The sequence below is a fragment of the Ornithodoros turicata genome, chromosome 1 (genome assembly GCF_037126465.1).
Source record: "Ornithodoros turicata isolate Travis chromosome 1, ASM3712646v1, whole genome shotgun sequence".
Classification (NCBI taxonomy): domain Eukaryota; kingdom Metazoa; phylum Arthropoda; class Arachnida; order Ixodida; family Argasidae; genus Ornithodoros; species Ornithodoros turicata.
Genome location: NC_088201.1, coordinates 31814152 through 31837141, shown reverse-complemented (window position 1 = coordinate 31837141; position 22990 = coordinate 31814152). Strand labels below are relative to the sequence as shown.

The 22990-nt window shown below is 47.2% G+C and overlaps 1 protein-coding gene across 3 annotated transcripts in view; it reads left to right on the top strand.

The window, feature by feature from the left end:
- Positions 1–22990, top strand: part of LOC135377889 (adenylate cyclase type 2-like) — a 305742-nt gene that overhangs the window by 174328 nt on the left and 108424 nt on the right. The gene's annotated exons all lie outside the window — the stretch shown is intronic.

Here is a 22990-nt window from a genome sequence, read left to right as displayed (position 1 = left end):
TCCCTTGCACTGTGGTGAGTCATAAATACTGATACCCTTCTGACGCCCGATGATTATGGCGCCCTCCTATAGGAGTGCGAATACAAAGTGCCAATTCATGTGGGTGTTTGGGGTTCAATAGATCCATCAAGAAATACTGTAGCTTGTCTGTGGGTCGTGTTTCCATCGGCAACATAGAGAAGCAAAATCGCCTCGTTTGTCAACATTGCCTCTACGACTTTGAACATGATGGCCACAAAGGCGACGAAGCAACTGGGAACATCAGCGAAGAAAGGAGGCAAAATGCCTTGAGTAACAGCACGGTAAAAAAGAAGTCTGCTACATTCTGGAAGACGAGCTCCAGCTACAAACACCTACCGCACTTGAAACTTGAGATGGTACTTGATGGAATTTATGCAAATCTGGAAGTCAGCCCCTGTAACATTGTCGGGAGCACTCCATGCTTTCCAAACAAGCGTTGTTACCCACCTGCTTCCGCAAACGCTCCAGAGTGGTCCCACGCAAATCGGAATCTTCGTAAACTCAGCGACGAGTTGGTTCGTCGACAAGCATCGTGACGTATGATGAAAACTTATCTTTTTTCGCAATTTTGATACGGGAAATGAATGGCTCGTCCCAGGTCTTCTAGCACAGGCTGTTGCTCAACGGGGAAATTTCGACACAGAGTGATAATTTGCGTAAAGGTGTGGTGCACAACGAGTATGTCTCAAATGGCCATGACAGCACAGCAGTGCTGTGCTCTGCCCAAACGAAGCGAATATATGCTGCCTTGTCACGCGAGTACCCTGCTCTGGTCAAATGAAGAGGAGGTGCGCATCGAGACAATCTTCTTCACGTGTAGCACGCTCGACCCAGGAAACAATCCAAGAACTGGAAGGTATACCCCAGACCTCGTGCCCTGTGACTGCCATCCTTTCTGGCTCATAGCTCACTTCCTTCGTAGCAGGTGCTTCCGTAGGTGAAAGTGGGAGTCCTTGTGGTCTTTGCCACCAGACGAAAGGAATGCTATCTTGCTTGGGATCCAAAGGTGGGACTCAACGTTGGCTATACAAACCAACGAACATGAGGGACTTCCGAGGATTCATGACCCATGTCAACGACAACTTTATTGTGGGATGATGAATGGATGACCCATGTCATTTCTGTCGGATTAAAATAAAAGCTTTTCAATGTACCAGTATTTATGACTCACACTATATATGCTCGTGCGTTTAAGAAAATGTTATTGTACGAAACATTGTGGTAATGATTCTTTGGGACATGATTTGTTGTGGAAATTCGCAAAGTGTACCCGTTGAACCTCCTGGGACGTACAATTGAAATTTTAGTCGAGCTCGCGATTACGAAGGAAAATTTCTATGCCAAATACTCGATAATTCGTGGATTTGCCTCGTGAGGCAACTAGGATCATGAGCGACGCCACCGTGGTCGGTCCGTGGATTAATTTTGCCCACCTGAGGGTTATTTAGCGTGCACTGAAATCTCGGCGCACGGCACCCCTCGCAGAAGACGGCGAATCTAAGCAACTTATACCTTAGATGCCACCGCTGGCGTCCTCGGGCGGGATCGAACCCGGAACCTTGGGATCAGTAGGCGGACATGCTATCATCTGACCTACCAACTCTGTGCCACATGCTAGCGATTTCATGGAGAAGTCATTTCTGCGACGTGTGTCGGATTTTTTTTTCGGTGATGCCAAGGAAGGTAATCTTTTCTTGATTCCTCCACTCGTGGCTGTCACATCCATTCACGACAGAAACCAGCAACATCATCGACCGTGGTGATTGCTGGCTTTTTTCGCCACGTACTATTTTTCACCTCCATTGGGTGACATTTTAGTTTTTCATATCTACCATAAGTGTTCGATTAGTTCATTTCTGTTGTTTTTGCTGTGCATCAGTTGCTGCTTTCATCGTGGCGGATGAGTGATATACTGTCGGAGGCTCCGATTACCAGAACCAATAGCTCTAAGGACTCTTGATGGTCTAAGACCGCCAACCCCGAATGAGTCATTCCACAGGTCATCCAGTGGATATTCTTGTTATCACTAGGATGTTAAACGCTTTTTTGTGCGTTTGCCATTTCAGCGATGCAAGTGTTGCAAGGGTTTGAAAGTGTCAGTGTGGCCACGGTACGCTGCACCTGATAGCCACACAAAGCTTTTCCTGAGCCCCTGTTGATATGCGACTGACTCAATGCCAACCATACATATACAGAAGGGGACATGATTGATGGTCTTGCAGACTTGGACCTAACTATGACCAACACCTGTGAAATCACAATCTTCCGAAACTCGGATTCCAACGCAATCTACCCCACATAGTACTCCGCCATGCCCCGACGCAGTATGTCTACTACCATCTTCGGCACTTGGGGAAGCGATCACTTTTCAATAGATCACGCTAGCACATAACAAAAACAGCCCAAAAGGCTGTGCACAGTGTTGAACAGGGGCAAGTTCCGCGATGGAGTTCCCATATGGCGAGGAAGTTAGCGCGAGCATATAAGTCGCTTCCTTGTCTTGCGAACTCACTGTAAAGTGGAAACTTGCTGTGCGACAGAATGGCTCGTTATTTTGTGTTTTACGTCTATGTGTCCCCGCGCTTTCGCAGAAAACGACTGGCCACTTTGAAGGCTTGCCGTCCTTCGTCCCACACATTTGGTCGGGAAGCATTAGGCAGATTCTGGCGCCGAAGCACGGAGGATGAGGTCTCTGTGAGCAGTGCTTCGCACGTGTCTGTAACGGAGCTAACTGTTGTGCGAGGGGTGTTGTTTTGTTCTATTTTGCTGAGTGTGTAACCTGAGTCGCGTGAAAGGAGGGCATCGTGGGGACGAAAAACAACGTAGAGAGCGGGGGAGTGTGGGGAAAATAGAAGGACTTGGCCTGCGGACTCCGTAGCAAACGGACTTGCTCGGAGGCTCGGAGTGACTTTGCCATATGATGTAAATTTTGTCCACTTAAAATCCATTGCTGTAAATGAACCTGTTACCAAGTATTGAAGATCGTCTGCTGTCGAGTACCTACAACTCAACCGTCAGCATCACCGACAACTGGCAAGCCACGGGGATGAAAGAGAGAGGAAAGAAGAGCCTTTACTCTCACACCGGCCAGAAAGGCAGAAACGAATGGGGAGTTGCCAACACACCGCTGAGCAATACCGAGAACGGGAACTATCCCGTTTCCTTGGGCACAGCGAATGATTCTTCGGTGGAGAACCTCGCCGAAAATTTCTCCAGGTTCAGCGAAGGAAGCGACATACCGGCCACCACCTTCCTCCCACAAGGTACGCCATCTGACCTCGAGCTTCCGTTTGCACCGTGCGATCAACAGCAGACATTATATCATATAAAGGAGGCAATGGGGTAACTTCGCCAATCATCCTGGCGGTTCCCGTGGTACAGGGAGCACCCCAATGAAGGCTACTGAGGGATGCTCGCAAGGTTTCTGTGGTGGGACTACCCGAATCCCAGAGCAAGAGAGACTGCACAGCCTCTCCCACTCGTGTACCACTGTCGCCTGTCCCCCTCCCTCCGTCATCACTTCCTTCCCCCTCCCTTTCTGCACCCAGTCGCAAATAAAGAGCAGGCTACCCGCACCTTCCCCCAAACATCACCCCCCCACCACCACCACCACCACAACCACCACCATATATAAAGGCCATATCAGTCCCGCGAGGCGATGGTTTTACCTACGAAGCTTTGTGAAGCCGTCCCCCGTGAAGTTCCCAGCTCCCTTATGCATACATCATGAAGGTATGGACATCGCGCAAAAACCCTTGTAGAGTTCCAGAGGACACCGAGTACATACTGCTCAGCTGCCCTGCCGGTGATACACGGTAATGTTGAATTCCAATGGCAGATTCGGAGCGCTTCCGGAGCAAGTTTTAGCAAATCCGTTCTATTGGCAGATTGAGAACAGTGCCGGAGTCTTCCAATGGGAGCTTTGGAGCTGCCTTCAAGCAAAGGTCGCTCCCAGGGGCAACGCGCCCCAGACTGTTCCGCCAAAATAGGCAGATTCAACCGGAACTCTCCGTGACGTAGCACTTGTCGCTCGTGCTTCCTATTTCCTGCCTCTTCTTTGCTAACATGGCCGCTTCGCAACACGTCTCCGCCGTGAGTCGCGTCGTACGTTGGCGATTTTGCTTCTTGAAGAAAGCGATGAGTCAGACATTAACAGGGCAGCGTTGGGAGAACCTTCATGTTGCAAAACATGGGGTTGTAGTGAAACATGAGTACCTTCTTCTTCTTATTCCTCCCTCATCTACCAAGGGAGATTGGCCAGGGCCAAACTCCCAGTTGGGTGCAAGTGTTCCAGTCGCAGATTCGGATCACTTGTTCTAGGCCAGATCAAGCTCCGTTGCGGAGTCTGCCATTGGAATTCAACATAAGTCGTTCATGAAGTGCGACGAGGTGCATTGGACATATACGTCAACGGACCTCTTCATAGGCGCCAACTGCGGGGGGGGGGGGGGGGGGGGGAATTCCCGGAAATTTCGGAAACTCCCGGAAGTTTCCCAGAGAGGACCAGGCCCCCTCCGGGAAGTCTACCAAGCTGACATTCAAGATGAAAGTTCCGAGGGATATCCTAAGAATCGCATGTTTCATGCGAATAATCATGAAAATCCTGTAAAAATTTGCCTCACAACGTCGCAACACGGGATTCCCGACACCCTGCCCGACCTCTGTGCATGAAAGGGGGGGAGGACGTTGTGCCCCCTCTGGCAGATTGAAAACTCTCCGCCTATGGACCTCTTAACATCAAGGAAGCATCCGACGACTGGTCAGCCGTCTGTCGACAAGCTATGATTATCGTAACGGCAAACTCTGTCATTTCCATCGTCTGGACCCTTGTGGAACAGACGTCCTTCCAGAAATCATGGTAGCGAATACCGCCACCCTAAGCGTGCTGGAGCCCAATGTAGAGTTGAGCCAACTTCTCTATCTTTTTCTTCTTTTTCAAACCAAAGTAAACACTGTCGCGCTAGGTTTCCATTCTACAGAGAAGCAAATGATATAGGACCCATCTCCCGCCCAGGATCCTATCGATCCGTCTCCCACACATGTTGCCTAGACAAACTCACACAGTGCATGTTGCTCAAACGACTTTTATGGTACCCTGAGGTTAAAGCCTAGTATACAACACAAAAACAGTCCAAAATGCTGCGCTCAGTGGCGAGCTGGGGCAATTTCTTCGATAGATTTTCCGCGAAGACAAAGATGTTCGCGCGAGCAGAAGCCTGTGCCTTGCCTCCTCATCCGTCAACATCAACGTCGTTTGCAACGGCCCTTAGCTGGACAGCCTACAAGCCAAAAAGCGCAGCGTGACCTTGCTCGTGGAGAAGCACAGTATGCCGAGGTGTCTCTGAGGTACTACGCCGCTTTGGAAGACATTTTGCGCAGCGCCCAGTTAATATCTTTCTCTGCCCTTGTAATGAACACGCATTGGTATAGGGAGTACACACTAAAAAAATTCACACCTCTTTAGGTGTTAAAAGGGTGTATTGCACGATTTACACCCCACACTTAACTGTCTAACACCCATTTGAGTGTAAAGGGGGTGTATCCTGCTGTTTACACCCTTCTGTCTGCTTTTTACACCCCTGCGTGAGAAGGTCATCAGGCCCATAGGGTGTAAAAGGCGGGTGAGCATGCACACAGCATTTCTGTAATTTTAGCAGCGATGGGATTATGCACCTTAGCTTCTGTTCGTTCTGTGCTGTGAGGATAGTCCATGCACTCCAGTGTTTTTAAGTGTGGCACTGAACATCATGCACATTACTTAGAACTGCACATAAGTAAATTACATGCTGCAAATGATGCCAGCCGACTTCTTACACAGGCCAACTACCAAGACCAGTAACTGTGGATATTTTATTTAGGGTCTCAGAGGTGAACATGGGCATGGCAGTAATGGACAGCACTTAATATGTACACAACCACGCAGGAAAAAAATTGATGAAACTCTTTTAATCTAATGCGGCCTTCGGATGACATCAGAATGGCAAAGAAAAATCAGATTAAAAAGGGACAGTAGGGACCCCAGCGAGTATTCAGATCCCGGCTGAATAACGTTCTCCTCCCGGCGTACATACTGTATATGCAAGGACACATCTGAAAATGAAATAGTTTTCGAGGAATTGAATTCAATCGAACACCCGAACCATATCCCGTGTCGTTTTCCTACTCACCCTGACGTCACGGACAGTGAGTCCAAAACGACGGTAATTCGATTGAAGCGAAGTCTAAGTTTCATTCCAATGCACAGCATGAAACGCATCAAGTCAGGTACAAAAGTTAGAGCACGTTCCCGTGAATATATTCAGCAAAATGACCATTTGACACAAAAATGACGTCACTACCGGTGTATGGTGCGGCCTACATTCAAGTCACGGTCTCAATCTTTAAAATGCTGTAATAAATTTTCAAAAGCAAATACAGAGGTACACCTTTCTAAGGGGTGTAACTGCTTACACCCTACAGACTTTACACCCAAATAGGTGTGAGTTATCAAACACCATTTTTACACTGGAAAGGGTGTAAAAACGTTTAGTGTGTAGCAAACAAACTGAGGAGCCAGACCCGCATATCATATCGCCTCAGGTGGAGAACTTCGCCGAAGATTTCTCCAAGGAAGAGATATCCGGGTACCACCTTCCCACGGACGCCAAGAGAAATCGGCCATCTTTTAGTATCGTGCGAGCTACAGTACGCGTTATGCCACCTGATGGTACAAGTAGCGTGATTTCACGCCGAGTCAGGCAGGGTGGTCCGGTCGACTTCTCAGATTTTTTTTGTTTGTTCTAATATATATTGAAGCATAGTGCTTAGGAAATACATTGCCGGAGGAATTAGCTGAAAATATCTTGTAGTTTTTTGTGTTTTTTTTAAATAATCTTCAAGAATGACAATTTCGAGCACTGCGCTTCCTTAGAATTTTCAGGCCTCGTACCTTCGTGCCGTTAATTTCTTCCACACTTATTCCCTATGTGCTGCTGTACTGTTCGCTCTATGTTTGAGGTTCTAGGTTTCGCAGGTGTCGAAGATAAAAAATCACAATGTCGCCTCAGTTGCAAAAAATCGCACTTTCTTGGCGCGTAACTGCTTTTCTGCAGATACCAGAAAGTTAACATGAGTGACGTTGTTCTGTTCGTCTTTAAACGCTCTTCTTCGTATAAAACACGTTGTTGGAAAATCCCGGACGTACCTCCTCACGCGCGTTTAGTGAGGGGTGGTAAGGCAAAAACGCGCAACTTCGGTAGCGTATTTTCCATATTCGCCCACTCGTGACGTGGTTCGTATTCCTCACACATGTTGTTCATGACAAGCTCACATAGCGTAATGAAGAAAAAAAAATCACTTCAGAAGTGGCTAAGTTCATTTTCGGGCTTTCCGCGCACCCCTGCTGTGGCTGGGGGCTTAATCACTTCCATCGTTCGCGAGCCAACGAGGGGCGGAGCTCTCGTTAACACGAACACGTGACACGTTTCACGTGACGGGTGACGCGCGTTTTTCGTTAACGGGACAAAGGCGTAATCTCTTGCTCGCGTAACGACCGACGGTGTCGTCTGCCTAACGAATGTGTTCACGTGCTCACTGGCTTCATCGCCTACATGGCTCATGATCTAACGAGGCGCGAGGCACTCGGGAGCTCGAGCACGTGGTGTATGACGCGCTCTTTTCGTTAAAGTGACAGGGGCGTAATCTCTCGGTCCAGTTACGATCGAATGAGATCGTTTGCCTAACGAGTGAGTCTACCCACTTTTGCAGAAACGGAATTTCTGCAGAAACGAATATGTATTGCTCCACGACTGTGTACAAAATGACGTGCTCCCCCTTTCATCGTATTTACACCAGTGGTTACATGAGGACTGTGAGATATTCTCGAGAAGATGCAGATGAAATGAGAAAGAAGACGAAGAAGTGACAACGACAAGCCATAGACTATGGCGGGCTAGAAGCTAGCCCGCCATACATAGACAAACCATGCGAGCTACCCAAACAAAATTAAACAACCTCATTAGTCAACAAGATTGCAGCCTCGTTGGCAGCTGTAGTTCGTTCAGGGCGGTGACATCACAACACGTAACGGCTCGTTACGAGCACGTAGCCTCAACGAAGAAGATAAACGAGGAGCAGAGATTGTGCCACAGCAGGGCGTCGATAAGTTTCTTCGTTTCGTTATTGGTAACGACTCGCTGACGTTGAAGCTGCCCAAGAAAGATGGCGGAGGGATTTTTCGCTTGGGCGATCACACAAGCGGCTAACTGTGCCCCATGGATGTGATGGCGCCAGGATGCCTTTCAACCAGAGAGTCGAACCGAACCCGAACCCGAACCGAAAACCGTTATTAACCGTTATTTTTGACAAAAGCGGAACTGAACCGAACCGAAACAGTCGACGCCATCTCTGAGTTGAACCGGAACTGAACCGTTAAAAAAATACCGGTAACCGGTTCAAATAACGGTTCATACGGAACTAAGGGCGGAACTTTGCATGTTCTGCATGAACATAAAAATAACGTGTTTTCGTCTTTTTTTCCCAGGCTTCTTTTATTAGCTTCGTAGCCTTCCTGTTGCTTGCCGAAAGACAACAACAACAACAAAGATGGTAACTCAAAACTGTTATGACTGCTAATGTCTATGACATACACATGAATATATACAAGGTGTGTCAGTTAAATCCCCGCGCTAAATCATTCGTGAACAAGTGCACCAATCGAATAACTTTCTTTTTTACAACTATCTGTCGGGTACCGCCTACAAGCTGCGTACCGTGTGAGTAAGTGGGAGGCTCTCATTATTTAAGTAAAAATTTCAACGAGTTTCGTGAAAAAACAAACAAAACTTCTAAAGCAGGGCGCCGTCGGCATTAAAATTGATAGTACCCTCATTATTTAAGTAAAAATTTCGACGAGTTTCGTGAAAAAACAAACAAAACTCAGGGCGCCGTCGGCATTAAAATTGATAGTACCCTTTTGGAACCTTCAGTGACAAACGTGCCCATACCACGTCTGCCTTGAGTCTCAGCATCCCGCTTTCAATGCCAGCCTGCCTGCTCCAAATACGTCGCTTGCGCTCTCGCTGTGTCCAAGATTTCATAGAACGTGCCATCTCGCCCAATACATTTCTGCACTCCATCGACCCAAAAATGCAATACGTCCCTTCCCCAAACATCACGAGGAGGGAGGCGTCTGTTATCCACCGTCTGCGGTTAAGCGTGACTCGAACGCCAACACGGCTCTTCCAACTCAGCACGCTTGACACCCCTACATGTGCAGCCTGCTCTACCGAGGGCACCACTTCCCACCTACTCCTCCACTGTCGCCTGTTCGCCGCTCCCCGTGCCACTCTGATGGAGCGGCTAGCTGCCCTAGGGCTGAGGGAGGTCTCGCTGGCAACGCTACTGGGCCCTCTGCAACGCCCCATTCAGTGGCGCGTCGGAAGGGAACTCGTACGCTTCCTTACTGACACAGGGCTCGCGCTGAGCCTGTGACTGCGCCTCTTTTCTTTCGCTCTGTTCGTTTTTTATTTCTTTTTCTTCTTTTTATTTTTCCTTTTTTGTAAGCGGGAATAGCAAGTCGGCTTCTGGAGCCAGGCTAACCTTTCCCCTCTTTCTTTGTTTTTTTTTTCTTTTGCAATAAACCTATATCCCCCTCCCCTTCAGTGACACCTTTTAGAGAAAAATCTGCCACCGAAGCCGGCCATTTGTTGCAGTAATTAATTGATTTCAGTTTACATATTTTTGTCGCAGCTAGTAGCTGTGAAGCGCAAGAGGACACTCTTCTACTCTCTTATGCACCAAGGAATTACGTCCTTTTGCGCTTCGCCTTGACCGGCCGCGACAAGAATATGTAAACCGAAACTAATTAATTACTGCAACACATGACCCGCTTCGGTGGAAGATTTTTCTCTAAAAGGTGTCCATGAAAGTCCCCAAATGGGTAGTACCCACTTGAATGTTTGAATGCCGCCGGCGCCCTTTAGAAGTTATGTTTTTGCACGAAACCCACTTGAATTGTTATTTAAATAATGAGCGCCTCTCACTCATTCACACGGTGCGCAGGTTGAAGATGGTTGAAGAAAGTTCTTCAATTGGTGCACCCGTTCGCGAATTATATAGCCTGGGGATTTAACTGAAACACCCTGTATAAGGATTAGGGACCAACGACAGTTTTGAGTAGCGTTCATGAAGTGACATATATTATAAAATATACTAATCAGCTTCAGCTATACCGGGTGTCCACCCTAACTGCAAAACTGATCGCTGACACATAGAGCGCGTGAGCTTACATAAGCCCCTTAAAAAGTAAAGGGCCAGTCACCCTCATGCTGGTCAGAATGAAAAGAACATATCAAGAATTGAAATGCATTTGAAATAAAAGAGGTAAAAACCACCGTACTGACATAGTATTTAAGAATCGCCAATGGGTCGAAAATGGGTCGAGCTCTCTGTTTACACTTGCTCTTGCCCGTGTTCTGTCTTTGTTCCACAGCCACTTAACTCTAGGGAAACATGGTAGAACGGCGGCGTCAGTGATAACACGATAACGCATAATGTATAATGTAAAAACCCCGAGACTAGGGAACACGAAGGGACAGACACAACACGAAGTAACGCGCCTTTTACATTAAGACCCCGGCCTCAGAGTCGCACCGTTCTAACCCAATTTAATTAAAAACCCTAAAACCCCCAGTGCCGGGGAGCTAAAATGAGCCAATCCACAGTGAATCATTGTACACCTTTATTCTCTCAAAACAGGTGTATTCTTATAAAAACACCCTTTTTTATCTCGCAGACTGAAGCAAAAGGTGCAAGAAGAGCATTACTAAATGTGTAATATCGACGTACACCACATTTTATCCAATGTCGATCATTAAGGGTGTAAAGTGAGGTGTTCAAAGAGGTGTTTACGTCCAGTTCACCTTTTTTACACCCCATTTGAACTGGGAGTATGGTGTTTAAATTCGTGAAAGAAAAATTATGCTCGTTTCACAGCTCCGCTCAGCAAGTAATCACATTATAGACGATAACCCGAGTTAAAAACACAGTACTTGACAGGGAAGGATGTTAGGAATTTAGGTGGCATCTTTGACTCGTTGCAACAACAACAACATATATATTGTGATGATGAAGTGGGGAGGTTTTCCACTCTCGTTGCAGGCATACATGTTAATTGCAAAAACGCATTCCCGTCACCATTACAAAAGTTTTCCACCCCACTACACTTAACGAACGTGCCCCAACAAATTGTATTTCGGTATAAGATTCATCCGATACGCCAATATAGGCTAATTCGGCACTCACGCTGACCAAGCTAACGAGGCGTGCCTGTGACGCATTGCGCTCCGGTTTAGGCTGTACGACGGAACCATGACTGGAAGTCTGCCGTGTTCAGAGTGGTGCTTGCCATAGAAGCAAGAACGTCGAACTGTATGTCTCGGCATGCTGCCGCGGGAGCTTGTATTGCACTAGCTATTTGAGAGGATGTATTCGCCAGAAAACAATTCCATCCTAGAAGGTATTTTCAATAGAATACTCCACTTACCAAATACCATGCCAATGATGAGGACGGTGCCCAGAAGAAGAACAGTCTCTGTTCGAAATATCGGCGGCTTCTGTCCTGAGGCAACTCCCTTCCTACATCTCTACCGGTTCGCTGGATTTCTACCCATCTACGTTCGCTACTGACGATCCGATGGCCTCAGGAGGTAAGCAACCCGTCCTCTCTTTCTCACATGTCGCACTCCTAGGGGATAGCTGTTACAAGTACATACACGAACACATCCCGCACGGAGAACACGGACCTCACATACACTTCTCAAGCGGCGCAAGAATACGAGACATCATGACACACGTAACCGCCGCCCCACCGAACATCACGCACTTCATACTCCACGTAGGGACCAACGACATCGCACGCTCGACAGCACAACATGTCATCCAGGAATTCGAAACACTAGTTTCCTTCATCACAAACAACAGACCAGGCGCTGAAATAGTACTGACAACGATACTTCCCCGAAGACAGAACAAACACCGAACATACATATACCAGGACACATGGCTACACGAGTTCGACAGGAAGGCGCGCGCTGTCAACAACCACCTCATCCACATGCGTCAGGTACACACCAACGTTATGGTTATCACACACGCAGCTTTCGAATACCACGCTGAAGCACATCTCGCTCGGGACGGCATCCACCCAAACCACGCAGGCGTACGAGCTATGGCACACAACATCAAACACCTAATGGTCCATAGATGCCGTCCTGCACTGACAAACGCTCAAACACAACATCCTCAACCAGCTTACACTTCAAGTGCCAGCACCGCAAACACGCCAGAACACACGATGGCATCAAAGGGGACCACAACGACCACTGCACCCACGCATACACACGCGGCAAACGACAACACTCCAAACACAACCCGCACACACACAAAGTTCACGCAAACTGTGACACGGAAAACCACAAGCACGCAAACACAGACAGATGACATCGAGGAACACAGCGAGTCTCCCCAGCCACTGACCCCACAGCCACCGACCCCACAGACACGACGCACGCGCACATCACGCAGAAAACACCGTTGACTATCTAATCACCAGCCTACCATGCAGTCAACGAACTTTCTACGAATGCGAAAACTCATGGAGAAACGTAGCCGATACCTACATCATCTACGGATCTACACCTACCACCTGACTCACAACACAGTACCTAAAGGCCTCACCCCTAAAACAGTTCCTGCATTAGGAAAACTGACACCTGAACTAGAGCTAGAGTGGGCATCAGCCCTTAACAACACAGCCCGTACGTTTCTTGAAATATTAAAGAAACAGTGCCACGCGCAACTCGCTACGATCCAGGCCCATATGAACAATATCAGTCTCACCGACGCGGAGGCAAACACTCTCGAACTACACATTCAACAACTCAACCGCGAGCTAGCTAACAAGGAACACTCAAAACTCGGAAAACCTAATTCCAACAACGACACGGATACCGGACCCACTAACACGACACACGCAGCAGCCGAACAAATCATTTCCAGCACCACAACCACAACTCTCCGCAACATCGCTGAGCCACCCCGAGAAAACGCTGACGCAAGCACCGTAATAGATATATCACGCTCACTAACCAGCGACGAACTACAAGTCCTCTCTAGGGGGTTAACATTCTGCCCTACACTCAATTCTGTTAACGAATACGAAATCCACAAAGACATATCAGACTTTGCGAGACGGCTACGCCTTAGAGAATTCTTCGCTCATACAACACAAGAAAACAACAACGACCTCCGACTACCATCAACCTGGACACCAAATCACGGCCGAGAACCCGCACTAGACCTGTACATTAAACAAGTAAGCAACGACATCCTTCGCGGTATTTCCCAAAGCTCGCGTGGTCACAACCTCACTAAAACACAACGTGACATCATCAATGCGCTAGCTGACAGAGATGATATCATTATCAAGCCCGCAGATAAGGGTGGGAGTATCGTCATCTGGCCCACAGATAAATATATCTCTGAAGCACATAGGCAACTCAACAATACGCAACACTACCTCAAACTGGACCATGACCCAACAAAGGAGTACACGGCGTTAATAACCCATACCATACAGGACCTCCACGAACGAAAGCTCATCACACGTGATGACCTCAGATATCTCACCCCATCAAACACAGACGCAGGTCGTTTCTATTTACTGCCCAAGATCCACAAGGTACACGCCAACGAGCTCTACACGGCTGACATCCCCGGCAGGCCAATTGTATCTAATAACAACACACCAACAGAAAGACTCTCGAAATTCCTGGACCACTATTTAAACCATATTCCGACAACACTGCCATCGCATGTACAAGACACACCCCACCTCCTCAGAATAATCAGAGATATAAACAACACTCGTACATTTGGTAGGGACACAATACTAGCCACGCTGGATGTGACATCACTGTATACTAACATCCCACACAACGACGGAATCACAGCCCTCTGCAATACCCTTTCTACTACAAACACCAGAAAAGACACGGAAACCATACTCGCTCTAATGGACTTGGTTCTTAAACTGAACTACTTCGAGTTCAATGGTGAATACTACCTACAAGTACACGGTACAAGTATGGGCACACCTGTTGCACCCACATACGCAAATATCTTCATGGGGTTCCTAGAAAACAAAGTTCTCAGCGCCCTCTCATTAAAACCCACGGTGTACCTTCGATACATCGATGATATACTGATAATATGGGAACACGGGGAACATGAATTTCAAAAGTTCGTAGATCTACTGAACACCGCGCATAGCAACATAAAGTTCACATCACAACAGTCAACTCACTTAATTAACTTCCTCGACACCACGATATCACTAGACAACGGCAACCTCGTCACAACCCTGTACAAAAAGCCAACTGACAAACAACAATACCTTCACTTCAAGAGTCACCACCCGCGTCACTGTAAGGTTGGAATTCCTAATGGGCAGAGTGTAAGACTACGCAGAATTTGTTCAAACGACACAGATTACGCTGAGAAGCTTGACGAACTCTGCAGTACACTTGCCCAAAGGGACTATCCAGACTCCCTCCTAACCGAATTCCGTCGCAAGGCACTCACACTCGATCGAAACGAGGTTCTGGAAAACCGAAAAAATCCCGACGCGTGCCAAATAAGCTTCATCACAAGATATTCCAACGCACTTCCAAACATCAAAGCCATTCTACAGAAGCACGAGCCCCTCCTCCAAAGCAGTGACCGACTTAACAACATATTCACAAATCCCATACAGGTGACATACCGACGCGCAAGAAACCTGGCAGGCTCCTTGGTCAATGCCAAAATCAGCAAAACGAGCGCCCCGTACACGGGAACACGACCCTGCAACCTCCCGCGCTGCAAAACATGCAAGCACGTTCAACACGCTAATTCCATCAAAAGCACTGCGAGCAATTACACCCACCCCGTTAACCACGCATTCACATGCACAAGCTCCAATGTTATATACTGCATTGAATGCGGCGACTGCTCTATGCAATACATTGGTGAAACCGGCCAACAAATGAACAACCGCCTTACCGGACACAGAACCGACACGTCCAACAAACTCCCCAAAGCAGTCGCCGAACACTTTAACGTTCCTGGTCACAATTTTGACAACATTAAACTATATATTCTAGAAACCGGGTTTAGATCCACACGTGACAGACGTGATAGGGAGTCTTATCTCATATACAAGTTCAACGCTCTTCACCCGTCCGGTATCAACAAATCACAAGGCACCCTAGAAACACTTCACAAATAAAATATGCTTTTCCCCATCTACCTCCATTATCATCTGTTATGTTCTGCATGGCCACTGCTTTCTGCTCTCTTTATTGCATGCCACAACTTTGTATTACAAATATATATTTAAAAAAAAAAAAAAAAAAAAAAGATTTGCTCGTTCTGGAATTTTCCCCACGTAACCACTAACCTCCTTATCTTTCGCTATGCTTGCGAATTCTTGCCTGTTGGCCCGTTTCGTCCACGTGTTCGTGAACCTTCCATTCTTCTGCAACCGGTCTGTAGCCTAGATCACTACGTTCACATAATCCCCTCCACACTCTAACAAAGCAGCCATTCACTCCCGCCGTAAAAACCCGTACGGACCTTTCTTCCCTCCGGGCTGTTGACCCACAATTCGCATGAACCTTTAAACACGTCACACCTAACCCTTTAAATACCATGCCAATGATGAGGACGGTGCCCAGAAGAAGAACAGTCTCTGTTCGAAATATCGGCGGCTTCTGTCCTGAGGCAACTCCCTTCCTACATCTCTACCGGTTCGCTGGATTTCTACCCATCTACGTTCGCTACTGACGATCCGATGGCCTCAGGAGGTAAGCAACCCGTCCTCTCTTTCTCACATGTCGCACTCCTAGGGGATAGCTGTTACAAGTACATACACGAACACATCCCGCACGGAGAACACGGACCTCACATACACTTCTCAAGCGGCGCAAGAATACGAGACATCATGACACACGTAACCGCCGCCCCACCGAACATCACGCACTTCATACTCCACGTAGGGACCAACGACATCGCACGCTCGACAGCACAACATGTCATCCAGGAATTCGAAACACTAGTTTCCTTCATCACAAACAACAGACCAGGCGCTGAAATAGTACTGACAACGATACTTCCCCGAAGACAGAACAAACACCGAACATACATATACCAGGACACATGGCTACACGAGTTCGACAGGAAGGCGCGCGCTGTCAACAACCACCTCATCCACATGCGTCAGGTACACACCAACGTTATGGTTATCACACACGCAGCTTTCGAATACCACGCTGAAGCACATCTCGCTCGGGACGGCATCCACCCAAACCACGCAGGCGTACGAGCTATGGCACACAACATCAAACACCTAATGGTCCATAGATGCCGTCCTGCACTGACAAACGCTCAAACACAACATCCTCAACCAGCTTACACTTCAAGTGCCAGCACCGCAAACACGCCAGAACACACGATGGCATCAAAGGGGACCACAACGACCACTGCACCCACGCATACACACGCGGCAAACGACAACACTCCAAACACAACCCGCACACACACAAAGTTCACGCAAACTGTGACACGGAAAACCACAAGCACGCAAACACAGACAGATGACATCGAGGAACACAGCGAGTCTCCCCAGCCACTGACCCCACAGCCACCGACCCCACAGACACGACGCACGCGCACATCACGCAGAAAACACCGTTGACTATCTAATCACCAGCCTACCATGCAGTCAACGAACTTTCTACGAATGCGAAAACTCATGGAGAAACGTAGCCGATACCTACATCATCTACGGATCTACACCTACCACCTGACTCACAACACAGTACCTAAAGGCCTCACCCCTAAAACAGTTCCTGCATTAGGAAAACTGACACCTGAACTAGAGCTAGAGTGGGCATCAGCCCTTAACAACACAGCCCGTACGTTTCTTGAAATATTAAAGAAACAGTGCCACGCGCAACTCGCTACGATCCAGGCCCATATGAACAATATCAGTCTCACCGACGCGGAGGCAAACACTCTCGAACTACACATTCAACAACTCAACCGCGAGCTAGCTAACAAGGAACACTCAAAACTCGGAAAACCTAATTCCAACAACGACACGGATACCGGACCCACTAACACGACACACGCAGCAGCCGAACAAATCATTTCCAGCACCACAACCACAACTCTCCGCAACATCGCTGAGCCACCCCGAGAAAACGCTGACGCAAGCACCGTAATAGATATATCACGCTCACTAACCAGCGACGAACTACAAGTCCTCTCTAGGGGGTTAACATTCTGCCCTACACTCAATTCTGTTAACGAATACGAAATCCACAAAGACATATCAGACTTTGCGAGACGGCTACGCCTTAGAGAATTCTTCGCTCATACAACACAAGAAAACAACAACGACCTCCGACTACCATCAACCTGGACACCAAATCACGGCCGAGAACCCGCACTAGACCTGTACATTAAACAAGTAAGCAACGACATCCTTCGCGGTATTTCCCAAAGCTCGCGTGGTCACAACCTCACTAAAACACAACGTGACATCATCAATGCGCTAGCTGACAGAGATGATATCATTATCAAGCCCGCAGATAAGGGTGGGAGTATCGTCATCTGGCCCACAGATAAATATATCTCTGAAGCACATAGGCAACTCAACAATACGCAACACTACCTCAAACTGGACCATGACCCAACAAAGGAGTACACGGCGTTAATAACCCATACCATACAGGACCTCCACGAACGAAAGCTCATCACACGTGATGACCTCAGATATCTCACCCCATCAAACACAGACGCAGGTCGTTTCTATTTACTGCCCAAAATCCACAAGGTACACGCCAACGAGCTCTACACGGCTGACATCCCCGGCAGGCCAATTGTATCTAATAACAACACACCAACAGAAAGACTCTCGAAATTCCTGGACCACTATTTAAACCATATTCCGACAACACTGCCATCGTATGTACAAGACACACCCCACCTCCTCAGAATAATCAGAGATATAAACAACACTCGTACATTTGGTAGGGACACAATACTAGCCACGCTGGATGTGACATCACTGTATACTAACATCCCACACAACGACGGAATCACAGCCCTCTGCAATACCCTTTCTACTACAAACACCAGAAAAGACACGGAAACCATACTCGCTCTAATGGACTTGGTTCTTAAACTGAACTACTTCGAGTTCAATGGTGAATACTACCTACAAGTACACGGTACAAGTATGGGCACACCTGTTGCACCCACATACGCAAATATCTTCATGGGGTTCCTAGAAAACAAAGTTCTCAGCGCCCTCTCATTAAAACCCACGGTGTACCTTCGATACATCGATGATATACTGATAATATGGGAACACGGGGAACATGAATTTCAAAAGTTCGTAGATCTACTGAACACCGCGCATAGCAACATAAAGTTCACATCACAACAGTCAACTCACTTAATTAACTTCCTCGACACCACGATATCACTAGACAACGGCAACCTCGTCACAACCCTGTACAAAAAGCCAACTGACAAACAACAATACCTTCACTTCAAGAGTCACCACCCGCGTCACTGTAAGGTTGGAATTCCTAATGGGCAGAGTGTAAGACTACGCAGAATTTGTTCAAACGACACAGATTACGCTGAGAAGCTTGACGAACTCTGCAGTACACTTGCCCAAAGGGACTATCCAGACTCCCTCCTAACCGAATTCCGTCGCAAGGCACTCACACTCGATCGAAACGAGGTTCTGGAAAACCGAAAAAATCCCGACGCGTGCCAAATAAGCTTCATCACAAGATATTCCAACGCACTTCCAAACATCAAAGCCATTCTACAGAAGCACGAGCCCCTCCTCCAAAGCAGTGACCGACTTAACAACATATTCACAAATCCCATACAGGTGACATACCGACGCGCAAGAAACCTGGCAGACTCCTTGGTCAATGCCAAAATCAGCAAAACGAGCGCCCCGTACACGGGAACACGACCCTGCAACCTCCCGCGCTGCAAAACATGCAAGCACGTTCAACACGCTAATTCCATCAAAAGCACTGCGAGCAATTACACCCACCCCGTTAACCACGCATTCACATGCACAAGCTCCAATGTTATATACTGCATTGAATGCGGCGACTGCTCTATGCAATACATTGGTGAAACCGGCCAACAAATGAACAACCGCCTTACCGGACACAGAACCGACACGTCCAACAAACTCCCCAAAGCAGTCGCCGAACACTTTAACGTTCCTGGTCACAATTTTGACAACATTAAACTATATATTCTAGAAACCGGGTTTAGATCCACACGTGACAGACGTGATAGGGAGTCTTATCTCATATACAAGTTCAACGCTCTTCACCCGTCCGGTATCAACAAATCACAAGGCACCCTAGAAACACTTCACAAATAAAATATGCTTTTCCCCATCTACCTCCATTATCATCTGTTATGTTCTGCATGGCCACTGCTTTCTGCTCTCTTTATTGCATGCCACAACTTTGTATTACAAATATATATTTAAAAAAAAAAAAAAAAAAGATTTGCTCGTTCTGGAATTTTCCCCACGTAACCACTAACCTCCTTATCTTTCGCTATGCTTGCGAATTCTTGCCTGTTGGCCCGTTTCGTCCACGTGTTCGTGAACCTTCCATTCTTCTGCAACCGGTCTGTAGCCTAGATCACTACGTTCACATAATCCCCTCCACACTCTAACAAAGCAGCCATTCACTCCCGCCGTAAAAACCCGTACGGACCTTTCTTCCCTCCGGGCTGTTGACCCACAATTCGCATGAACCTTTAAACACGTCACACCTAACCCTTTAAATACCATGCCAATGATGAGGACGGTGCCCAGAAGAAGAACAGTCTCTGTTCGAAATATCGGCGGCTTCTGTCCTGAGGCAACTCCCTTCCTCCACTTTTAAGGGTATTTTTGTTTTTAAATGCCCATTATAAGAGTGTTTTATGAGGAATACACCTAATTAAAGGGTGTTTTAGAAAACACGCTTCATTCGGGTGTAAAGGCAACACCAAAAAGGTGTGCGCCATGGAACAAGCCATTTACACATTGGCTGTTAAGCAATGGGCTGTTACCAGAGCGCTAATATGCTTCCTGGGTGATTCTGGGCTCCTGGACTGCCTCTGAGCGATCGTGTACTCATGCCCCCCTGCTGCCCATGTGCCGCTTGCGTCTTTCTCCTTTTCTGTTTCTGTTCTTTCTTCTTTTTTTTTACAAGGAATAGCAAGTCGGCTTCTGCCTGGCTGACCTTTGCCTGCCTCTTTTTTTTTTTCGTAATAAACATATCCCCCCCCCCCCCATTTACACAAAAAAAGTGTAAAAAAGTCTACCGTGTCCAACTAGCATGAAGCGTCGTTCGCGTCTATTGACTGGTAATCAATAATTTCAATGACTTAAATGACTTAGGCTAAGGTGGCAGGCTTGGTTGACTGTTATACTCCTGCTGAGATTCTGCGAGCAACCAGGTGGGTTAACCACCGCGACATGAGCGACGTGCTGTACTTGCACATAACTTTACCTTCATTCTCATGTATCACATCTAATGTTTCGTGTGTAATGGGGTAGTGTACTGCTCTCCAGTGGTGAATCACCCCAGGTCATAGTCATGATTTATTTGTTGTTGTTGTGCTGGGGAATTCAACCCAAACCTGTAATTCATGATTATGCTCCTGTCGTAAGCACTACTAATCTTGTCTTTCATAGCAGACAAAATTTTTCAAGACCTTGAACGACGTTCACGCCTTCCTGTCTACTTCAAGCACTGTACCTCACAAACGGAAGTGTGCTTTAACTTGCCTGTTGTGCTTCATTCCTACCCGTGGCCACTGAACCGGTTCGTGAAGCGAACCGTTTGGGTAAAACCGGTTCGAACCATTATAGTTGCCTTCCGGAGCTGAACCGGAACTGAACCCTTATCGTCGTACCTGAACCCGAACCGAACCGATAAACGTTTCGGTTCGACTCTCTGCTTTCAACTGGACGAGACAGATTTTGTGAAGTTCTTCCGTCCGCCAAGAAACGCTCTCCGCACCGTTTGTGAGAACTTGCGATCGTGTACTTCACTCCGTCTTGATAGCTACGGGTGTTGTGATGAACAACAAAGGCGAAATGGATGCATATAGTAGTGTTCTAATTGTTCTCTTTAATAGTACATTGCGGACATAGTGTTGATGTAGTAATGAACGCGAAGAGCAGAGGATTCTGTGGATTTTCTGAGGTCGATTGTCTTGAATAGTTTCATATAACATTCTCTTGCTTTGCGGTGCTAACATGGAATTAAAACAGTTCACTAACGTTCTGTTCAAGCTCACTAGAAAAACGTTGCACTGCGAATTGATTTTATTTTGGGCGTCAGGATGCCTTCCAACTGGATCAGATAGATTTTGTAAAGTTGTTCCGTCCGGCAAGAAATGCTGTTCGCACTGTTTATGAAGCCTGACAGTAAGCCTTTTGCGGTTTTATCATCTCATCATCAGATTGAACTTTCTGTATTAAGTGTACTGGGGTAGCCAGTTTGACTTCGTCGAAACTTACATCCCCATTTTTTTCTTTATTCACATCACATCACAGTAAGGCTGCGCGTTGTACTTCCATGCTTGAAGGAAAAATGTACATAAAGTTAATGAAATAAGTGTACACGTTGAGGAGAACGGGCACCCTCCTCCTCTGATACCACTACTTCTTTCCTTTCTGGTCTCGGACTCCCACGTGCCCTAGAACTCAGCACACACTAGTTCTCGTATCATACTTAAGACCATTCTCACCCGACACCATCGTCAGGGTAGGAAAATGATTTACAATTTTTTGCGTATTGCTCGACGATTATCATTACAGTGACGTACATGTTTGTTCACTATTTTCACACGACTTGCGAGCCATATATTGAAACGGGAAGAAAAAGAAGATGATGAACGAGCCTGGGAACGAACATTGGAACGCAATGAGCATGTATGAGAGCACGAGAATGCGAGCTATCGGAACAAACGGAACAGTCCTATTGGTCGGAGAAGATGCAGCCTCGCTGCCAGCCTGCTCTTCGCTCAGGGCGGTGACATCACAACACGTGAGCGCTCGCAACGTGCAAAATAACCATAAAGAAGAAGCTTCACGAGGAGCACAGGTTGTGACCACAGCAAAGCATCGATAAAGTTGCTCGTTTCGTTAGCCTGAACGACTCGTTCAGCTGTCTCGTGCCGTTAAGTTGAACGTGTGAAACGATTAAGCGGTTCGTTACGGGCGCAGCGAGGGCGGACAGCGGTCTTTCATTTCTTCATGGCTTCATGTTACATTTGAGATAGTCATGTTCTGGTTTATAAGGTTTATTACGAAGCAAATTCAAATATCAACACAAAGACGGGAGTTATAGGCTCCGTAGGTCGTCATGAACGTTGGCCATACGCGCAAAACAGAAATTGAAGGCACGTACAGTCCTTGATTGATGACAAACAGAGAAGGGGACAAAGTCTAACAGTGAAAGGCTACTTTCCTCCATGCACTCTTCGAAGTTTTTGTCGTGAACACTTGACGGACTCCATTCGTCCTGCTTTCCCACACATGTGAGGACCGTATTCCAAGAACGGGTTGGAGGTGTTCCCATTCTCGTTTTTTTTGGTTGTACGAAAGATTGCGATGCTTTGCGCCCCGAGATGAAGCATCTGAATATCGGGCAGCTTCGCATTTCTAATTACTTTATTTGCCGTACATCTCAGGTTCTACAGTGTAGCATTCTGCTTAACTACGCCACCAATTCCGTCGCATCCACTCTTCCCGTGTCCCGTTGCAGGAAACACCCACTTTGCTACTAGGTAGCTTTTGCTTCGTAGTTCTTACACTGTTAAAATAGAACTCCACCACATA